Here is an 8733-nt window from a genome sequence, read left to right as displayed (position 1 = left end):
TATTACTAGCATAAGCTTAATCGAGCTTCCGGATTCCAAAAGCGTAAAGAACATTAAAAACGGGGCTTGGAATCACTTACTATGGAGCTTGAAAATTGAAGAAACCCTAGCTATGGAGAGAGGGAGAATTCGGCAGCAACTAAGGAGGATGATGATCAATTTTGTGTTATTTTTCCCATTTTATTTCATTTAATATCCAAATGACCAAAATGCCCCTCCTTACTAAACTTTCAAAAATTCCTTCCATGTCCTAATTTTGTCCATGAACTTAAAATTGGTCAAATTGCTATTTAAGACCTCCTAATTAATATTCCAAAACAATTTCATACTAAAAACTTCTGGGATGCAAATTTTGCAACTTATTCGATTTAATCCCTACTTTCAATTTAAGCACTTTAGGCATAGAATTTCATCACGAAATTTTCACACAGTCATGCAATCATATCATAAACCCCAAAATAATTATAAAACAATTATTTCTATCTCGGATTTGTGGTCACAAAACCACTATTCCGATTAGGCCCTAATTCGGGTTGTCACATTTAAAATTAATGGCATTTCTGATGACACCATTCGCCTTCGGTTGTTTCCCTTTTTGTTGAGGAATAAGGCTAAACAGTGGCTGAACTCATTGCCATGAGGATCAAGCACTACTTGGGAACAAATGACCGAAAAGTTTTTATTAAAATATTTTTCACTGCTAAAACAGCCAAATTATGTAATGACATCTCTTCTTTTGTACAGATGGATTTAGAAACACTCTACGATGCATGGGAGAGATACAAGGACCTTTTGCGAAGATGCTGTAACACCCTGAATTTGGGCCTAAAAGTATTGGGCCTTGAGTGGGGGTCCGTATGGAGGTTGTATATAGGTATTTAATTATGCAATGAAATGAAACAATTAAATATTTGCTTTAGTGGTTAATGGCTTTGAGAAGTGTTGGAGAAATCTTGGGTTCAAATTTTGGCTTTAGCAAAAATTTTGGTATTAAGTGAAAAAAACATGGATGCTTGGATGAGGGCCTTTTAAATTATTGTGTTAAATAAATGACACAAGGAGCAATGTGGTCTAGTGGAAGTGGCGTAATTAAGGTTGTATGGGAGCCTGGGTTCAAGCCTTGGCTCTTGCAATTTATTCTATTTTTTTAAGGGAACCTGGACTTTGGCCTTTAGACCTTATAATTAATTGGGGATAAAATATGACACAAAAAGAGCCTGTGGTGAAGTGGCAAGGTGGCGTCATAGAGTTGGCAAGGAGGTCCAGGGTTCGAAACTCATGGCAATCAAAGAGCATTTATTTTGCTAACAGGGGGCGACAAGAGTTGGTGTTAAATTTAAACTCTGATGTTGGAAGGATCCCACATCGGGAAGCTAACATAAGAATGGATGCAAAGCTGGCTTTAAATAGAGAGAACCATGAGGAGAGTAAAGGTACCTTTCTTGGCTGATCCCTTTCGCTGTATGGAGTGCTCATTTGGGTTGGGCGTCAGCTAAGAGTGCTCAGAGCGTGGATTAACTCCAGTCTCCTATCAGGTGTGTATTTCTCACTACTCTAGTTGTAGGATGGCTACTTCAGGCCGCGATGGGCTGAAAGGAGCCATGTGGGCCTAATGGGCCTACGAGCCTAATTGGATAAGTTGTTTGATTGTGTAGTAAATATTGGACTAGGCTAGGTGAATCTCATATTTGTGGCTAGATTTGGGCTAAAAGGGCCACATGAGCGTGTGGGCCCATTTGGGCTGAGAATGGGCTTTAGGGCCATTCGTATTGTTATCCCTATTTAGAATACTTTAGTTTACCAATTACAGAAATGCCCTCGACTTGTAAAATTACCAAAGTACCCTCGATTTATAGAATTATTGTTTTACCCTTAATTTATATAATTACTGTTTTACCCTCGATTTATAAAATTACCGTTTTACCCTCGATTGTGAAATTACTAAAATACCCCTATAGGGTAGAATTACCAAAATACCCCTAGTTTGTAAAATTACCAAAATATCACTAGTTTGGGAAATTACCGAAATACCCTCAATTTGTAAAATTACCAAAATACCCCTGATTTACAAAATTACAGAAATACCCTTGACTTTCTAAAAATTATAGAAATACCATTGGTTTACAAAATTACTAAAATACCCTTGGTTTGTAGATTTACCAAAACACCCTTGTAGGATGTAATGACTAAAATACCCCTAATAGGTAAAAAGACCTTAAAGCCCTTGTAGGGTAAAGTGACCGTAATACCCCTGTATGGTAAAATGACGAATATGCCCTTATGTTCCGTATGACTGATGTGGTTAGGATTTACATATATTGATATTGGATTAGTTAAGTTTGAGTGATAGGTGGTGGTTATCGTAGGTGATTGATTTTGGAAACGTTTCAACTTCAACCCATAACAGGTGTGTAATAACCCTCGCAGTAGCTTAGATTAATATTTGCCGAAAAGTCGAAATGCTAAAATTTTGGCATTTTGGGAACTTGTGATTTTGCCTTTTCTTAAAGATGCGATAGATACGATATGATCGGTGTTTGGATCGATGGAACAGGTAAGAGCGCAATTTTGTGCACGATGGTAAGTTGGGCCTCAATGGGCTGGAATCGGGCCCAATGGGCTTTCGGGCCCATTTGGGTAAAACTGATAGAAAATAGAATCTAGAAAAGTTGCATGTTAACACGATTAGTACTGTTGTAAAATTTGGATTAAGCAGGCTTAGTGGGCTAAATCAGCATTCGTAGGGCCTATTAGGGGTTTTGGGCCCAAAAGCCGAATTTGATAAAGTGGGTTAAAGATCATTGTTTAAACACTCAAAAATATTGATACTTGTTAATGAACATGGAAAACCCTGATATTTGGTAAAATTACGAAATTACCCTTATAATATGAAAAATGACTGTTTTGCCCTTGTGAGCAAGTGGTGACTTAATTTGTGTGGTTGATGGATTTGATTGTGAATATATGTTGGTGATATGAATGACTTGACTGTGATTGTTTGGTTCAAATATAGGCATGACATTCTGCATACATGACATGTTGCATGGGTTGGGTTTTATGAATAGAGGAAATGCTAAAAAGGCTATGCCCCAGTTTACCGAAAAGGGCTTTGCCCTAGTTTATCAAAAAGGGCTTTGCCTCAGTTATTAAAAAAGGCTAGGCCTCCAGTTATATGATAAAGCAGCTATGCTTCCAGTGGAGAGTTTGGTTGGATGGGTTGAGTTATTCCCCACATGGTGTGTTGGTTGGTATGGGTGGAGAGTAGCGGATGGTGGCTTGAGTAGTCTCCCCAAATGGGCTTGCATACATTCATTGATATTACATGTGATATTGAGATGGGCCTATGGGCCATACCACTTACTGTAAAGGCTTCATCCAGTGATATGATTTATGAAAAGGCTTCGGCCCAGTATATGTCGAGACTGAATTAGGGCTTAGGCCCATATTGCTACTGTTTAAGGGCTAAGGCCCAAATCTGTATTATTCTTGAATAGGGCTTTGGCCCAGTTGTCTTGACAATTGTGTTATTCCTTTGTTTGTTTGTTGTTGGGGATTACACTTGAGTTTTCGTAAACTCACCCCATTTCTAATCTGTCGGGTAATCCCTAAGCTTAGATGGTTTGGAGCTGCGAGGGACTCGGAGATGGCCACACTACTGTTTCTGTTTTTTTTAATAGCAATAAGTAACCGGTTTATTTTTTTTATAAGTTTTATCTTAATTAATATTATTATTTGGTTTTGGGTTGTAATAAGGCCATTTTAATTATTTTTCTGGGATTATTTTATTTTATACCCTATATTTTACTGATAACAATCCAAAATAGGTTAGACTTAGGACGCGTTTCCAAAATGATAATTGTTTTCAAAATAACGCAACGATACAATTAACCGGTTTATCAAAAATATCTACTTAAATGAATTCCAACTCGTTTTTCTCAAAACCTAACCTCGCACCAGAGTGTAGCAATGGTTGTGGGCATGTCTAGGATTGGATCCAATCAAGAGCTTGGTACTTAAGCAGCCTTCATGGCTCACCTACTCTATTTCGGATACCTACCTGGTACACAGCTTCCATTCACTTTATTAACTTAGCGAAGGCTATCTTTTAAAACACTATGAAGGACGTTGAAAGAGGCATGGGTTTTCTTAAAAACTTCAATGTGACACGCCATATTCGAGCCAAACTTCCAGGCCGGGTTTGGGGTGTTACATTTAGTGGTATCAGAGCCAGATTACAAAACTCAGCTGTGGTATGGGTTGCAGAAAATTATTGTTATTTTTTTTCTTTCTTTTTTTGAAATTGGGGTTTGAAAAGGGTTTTTCTAAAATTTTGTTTTGAAATTTATCAAGGAAACTTGACTTGTTTCTAAAAAGATGTTACTGAAAGTGTGGTACACCGAGTCTCCGGCACCAAATCTGTAAGTTCTCTAACTCTGTTTACTGTTATAGATTGAAATGCTATATTGAGAAACCACTATAGATATTAGCACTATACTGGAACTCTCTAGTTAGAGTAAACTGTAACGCTTGAATTTAGATTTAGTATTTATTTGTTGTGTGTTCTGGAAATGTAGAAATTGGTTGCATGTGAAATCTATCCGCTCCGATGGACAAATTTTTGGGTGTATGTTAGTATTATTAGTATCAGAGTGCGCAGCGGAAGTGTGGTGGTGTAGTCTGAGAGTGGAAAATTTCGAGGACGAAATTTCTTTAAGGGGGTAGAATTGTAACACCCCGAATTTGGGCCTAAAAGTATTGGGCCTTGAGTGGGGGTCCGTAAGGAGGTTGTATATAGGTATTTAATTGTGCAATGAAATGAAACAATTAAATGTTTGCTTTAGTGGTTAATGGCTTTGAGAAGTGTTGGAGAAATCTTGGGTTCAAACTTGGGCTTTAGCAAAAATTTTGGTATTAAGTGAAAGAAACCTAGATGCTTGGATGAGGGCCTTTTCAATTATTGTGTTAAATAAATGACACAAGGAGCAATGTGGTCTAGTGGAAGTGGCGTAATTAAAGTTGTGTGGGAGCCTGAGTTCAAGCATTGGCTCTTGCAATTTATTCTATTTTTTTTAGGGGAACCTGGACTTTGGCCTTTAGACCTTATAATTAATTGGGGATAAAATATGACACAAAAAGAGCTTGTGGTGAAGTGGCAAGGTGGCGTCATAGAGTTGGCAAGGAGGTACAGGGTTCGAAACTCATGGCAATCAAAGAGCATTTATTTTGCTAACAGGGGGCGGCAAGAGTTGGTGTTGAATTTAAACTCTGATGTTGGAAGGATCCCACATCGAGAAGCTAACATAAGAGTGGATGCGAAGCTGGCTTTAAATAGAGAGAACGATGAGGAGAGTAAAGGTGCATTTCTTGGCTAATCCCTTTCGCTGTATGGTGTGCTCGTTTGGGTTGGGCGTCGGCTAAGAGTGCTCAGAGCGTGGATTAACTCTAATCTCCTATCAGGTGTGTATTTCTCACTACTCTAGTTGTAAGATGGCTACTTCAGGCGGCGATGGGCCGAAAGGAGCCATGTGGGCCCAATGGGCCTACGAGCCCAATTGGATAAGTTGTTTGATTGTGTAGTAAATATTGGACTAGGCTAGGTGAATCTCATATTTGTGGCTAGATTTGGGCTAAAAGGGCTACACGAGCGTGTGGGCCCATTTGGTAGAGAAGCGAACTTTAGGGCCATTCGTATTGTTATCCTGTTTAGAATACTTTAGTTTACCAATTCTGAAATGCCTCGACTTGTAAAATTACCAAAGTACCCTCGATTTATAAATTCTTGTTTTACCCTTGATTTCTGAATTCTTTGTTTTACCCTCGATTTACAAAATTACCGTTTTACCCTCGATTGTGAAATTACTGAAATACCCCTATAGGGTAGAATTACCAAAATACCCTCAATTTGTAAAATTACCAAAATACCCCTGATTAAAAAATTACAGAAATACCCTTGACTTTCTAAATATTATAGAAATACCATTGGTTTACAAAATTACTAAAATACCCTTGGTTTGTAGATTACCAAAACACCCTTGTAGGATGTAATGACTAAAATACCCCTAATAAGTAAAAAGACCGTAAAGCCCCCGTAAGGTAAAGTGACCGTAATACCCCTGTATGGTAAAATGACGAATATGCCCTTATGTTCCGTATGACTGATGTGGTTAGGATTTACATATATTGATATTGGATTAGTTAAGTTTGAGTGATAGGTGGTGGTTATCGTAGGTGATTGATTTTGGAAACATTTCAACTTCAACCCATAACGGTGTGTAATAACCTCATGATAGCTTAGATTAATATTCGCGAAAAGCGAAATGCTAAAATTTTGGCATTTCAGGAACTTGTGATTTTGCCTTTGCTTAAAGATGCGATAGATACGATATGATCGGTGTTTGGATCGATGGAGCAGGTAAGAGCGTAATTTTGTGCACGATGGTAAGTTGGGCCTCAATGGGCTAGAATCAGGCCCAATGGGCTTTCGAGCCCATTTGGGTAAAATTGATAGAAAATGGAATCTGGAAAAGTTGCATGTTAACACGGTTAGTACTGTTGTAAAATTTGGATTAAGTAGGCTTAGTGGGCTAAATCAGCATTCGTAGGGCCCATAGGGGTTTTGGGCCCAAAAGCCTGAATTTGATAAAGTGGGTTAAAGATTATTGTTTAAACACTCGGAAATATTGATAATTGTTAATGAAAATGGAAAACCACGATATTTGGTAAAATTATGAAATTACCCTTATAATATGAAAATGATTTGTTTTGCCCTTGTGGGCAAGTGGTGACTTGGATTTGTGTGGTTGATGGATTTGATTGTGAATATATGTTGGTGATATGAATGACTTGACTGTGATTGTTTGGTTCAAATATAGGCATGACATTCTGCATACATGACATGTTGCATGGGTTGGGTTTTATGAATAGAGGAAGTGCTAAAAGGGCTATGCCCGGTTCTAAAAGGGCTTTGCCTAGTTTATCAAAAGGGCTTTGCCCAGTTATTAAAAAGGCTAGGCCTCCAGTTATATGATAAAGCAGCTATGCTTCCAGTGGAGAGTTTGGTTGGGTGGGTTGAGTTATTCCCCACATGGTGTGTTGGTTGGTATGGGTGGAGAGTAGCGGATGGTGGCTTGAGTAGTCTCCTCAAATGGGCTTGCATACATTCATTGATATTACATGTGATATTGAAATGGGCCTATGGGCCATACCACTTACAGTAAAGGCTTCATCCAGTGATATGATTTATGAAAAGGCTTCGTCCCAGTATATGTCGAGACTGAATTAGGGCTTAGGCCCATATTGCTACTGTTTAAGGGCTAAGGCCCAAACTGTACTGTTACTGAATAGGGCTTTGGCCCAGGTTGTACTGACACTGTGTTATTCACTGTTTGTTTGTTGTTGGGGATTACACACTGAGTTTTCGTAAACTCACCCCATTTCTAACTGTGCAGGTAATCCCTAAGCTTAGATGGTTTGGAGCTGCGAGGGACTCGGAGATGGCCATACTACTGTTTCTATTTTTTTTAATTGCAATAAGTAACCGGTTTATTTTTTTATAAGTTTTATCTTAATTAATATTATTATTTGGTTTTGGGTTGTAATAAGGCCATTTTAATTATTTTTACGGGATTATTTTATTTTATACCCTATATTTTCTTGATAATAATCCAAAATGGGTTAGACTTAGGCGCGTTTCCAAAATGATAATTGTTTTCAAAATAACATAACGATACAATTAATCGGTTTATCAAAAATATCTACTTAAATGAATTCCAACTCGTTTTCTCAAAACCTAACCTCGCACCAAAGTGTGGCAATGGTTGTGGGCATGTCTAGGATTGGATCCAATCAAGAGCTTGGTACTTAAGCGACTTCATGGCTCACCTCCTCTTTTGGATACCTACCGGTGCCTGACTTCCATTCACTTTATTAACTTAGCAAACGCTATCTTTTAAAATACTAAGAAGGATATTGAAAGAGGAATGGGTTTTCTTAAAAACTTTAATGTGACACGCCAGATTCGAGCCAAACTTCCAGGCCGGGTTTGAGGTGTTATAGATGCCCTCACCATGGGTTACCACTCTGGCTACAGGTCCAAACATTTCACAATGGCCTTAACCCTTCGACTTGACAGATGATCGACGCAGCCGCTGGTGGAACTATCAATAATAAGACACCTGAAGATGCTTATGAATTTATAGAAGAGATGTCACTGAATAACTATCAGTGGCATGTCATGAGGACAAAGCCAATGAAAATAGCTGGCATTTTTAACGTCGATTCGGTCACCATGCTCTCTAATCAGGTAGAACTTTTGAATAGAAAAATTGACGGTTTTTTTAGTTCTTTACAAGTTCACCCAGTAATGCAGTGCGAAGCAAGTGGAGGTGGATCAAACAATCCAGAATACCTACCCTATGGCCACAACATGGAGAACAAGCAGTTAAATTATATGGGTAATAATCCTCGATCTCAAAATAATCCTTTTAGTAACATTTATAATGCAGGTTGGAGGAACCATCCCAATTTATTGTGGAGTGGTCAATGAAATCAAAGGCCACAACATCTTCCAGGTTTTCAATAACCACCTTACCAGCAGGAAAAGAAGCTGAACCTTGAGGAGATGTTGACAAAATTCATCTCGGTGTCAAAAACTCATTTCCAGAATACCGAGACAGCCCTTAAGAATTAACAAGCGTCAATCCAAGGGCTCAAAACTCAGATAGGCCAACTCGC

This window comes from Gossypium arboreum, chromosome 11 (genome assembly GCF_025698485.1).
Source record: "Gossypium arboreum isolate Shixiya-1 chromosome 11, ASM2569848v2, whole genome shotgun sequence".
Taxonomy (NCBI): domain Eukaryota; kingdom Viridiplantae; phylum Streptophyta; class Magnoliopsida; order Malvales; family Malvaceae; genus Gossypium; species Gossypium arboreum.
This window is presented reverse-complemented; position numbering follows the sequence as displayed.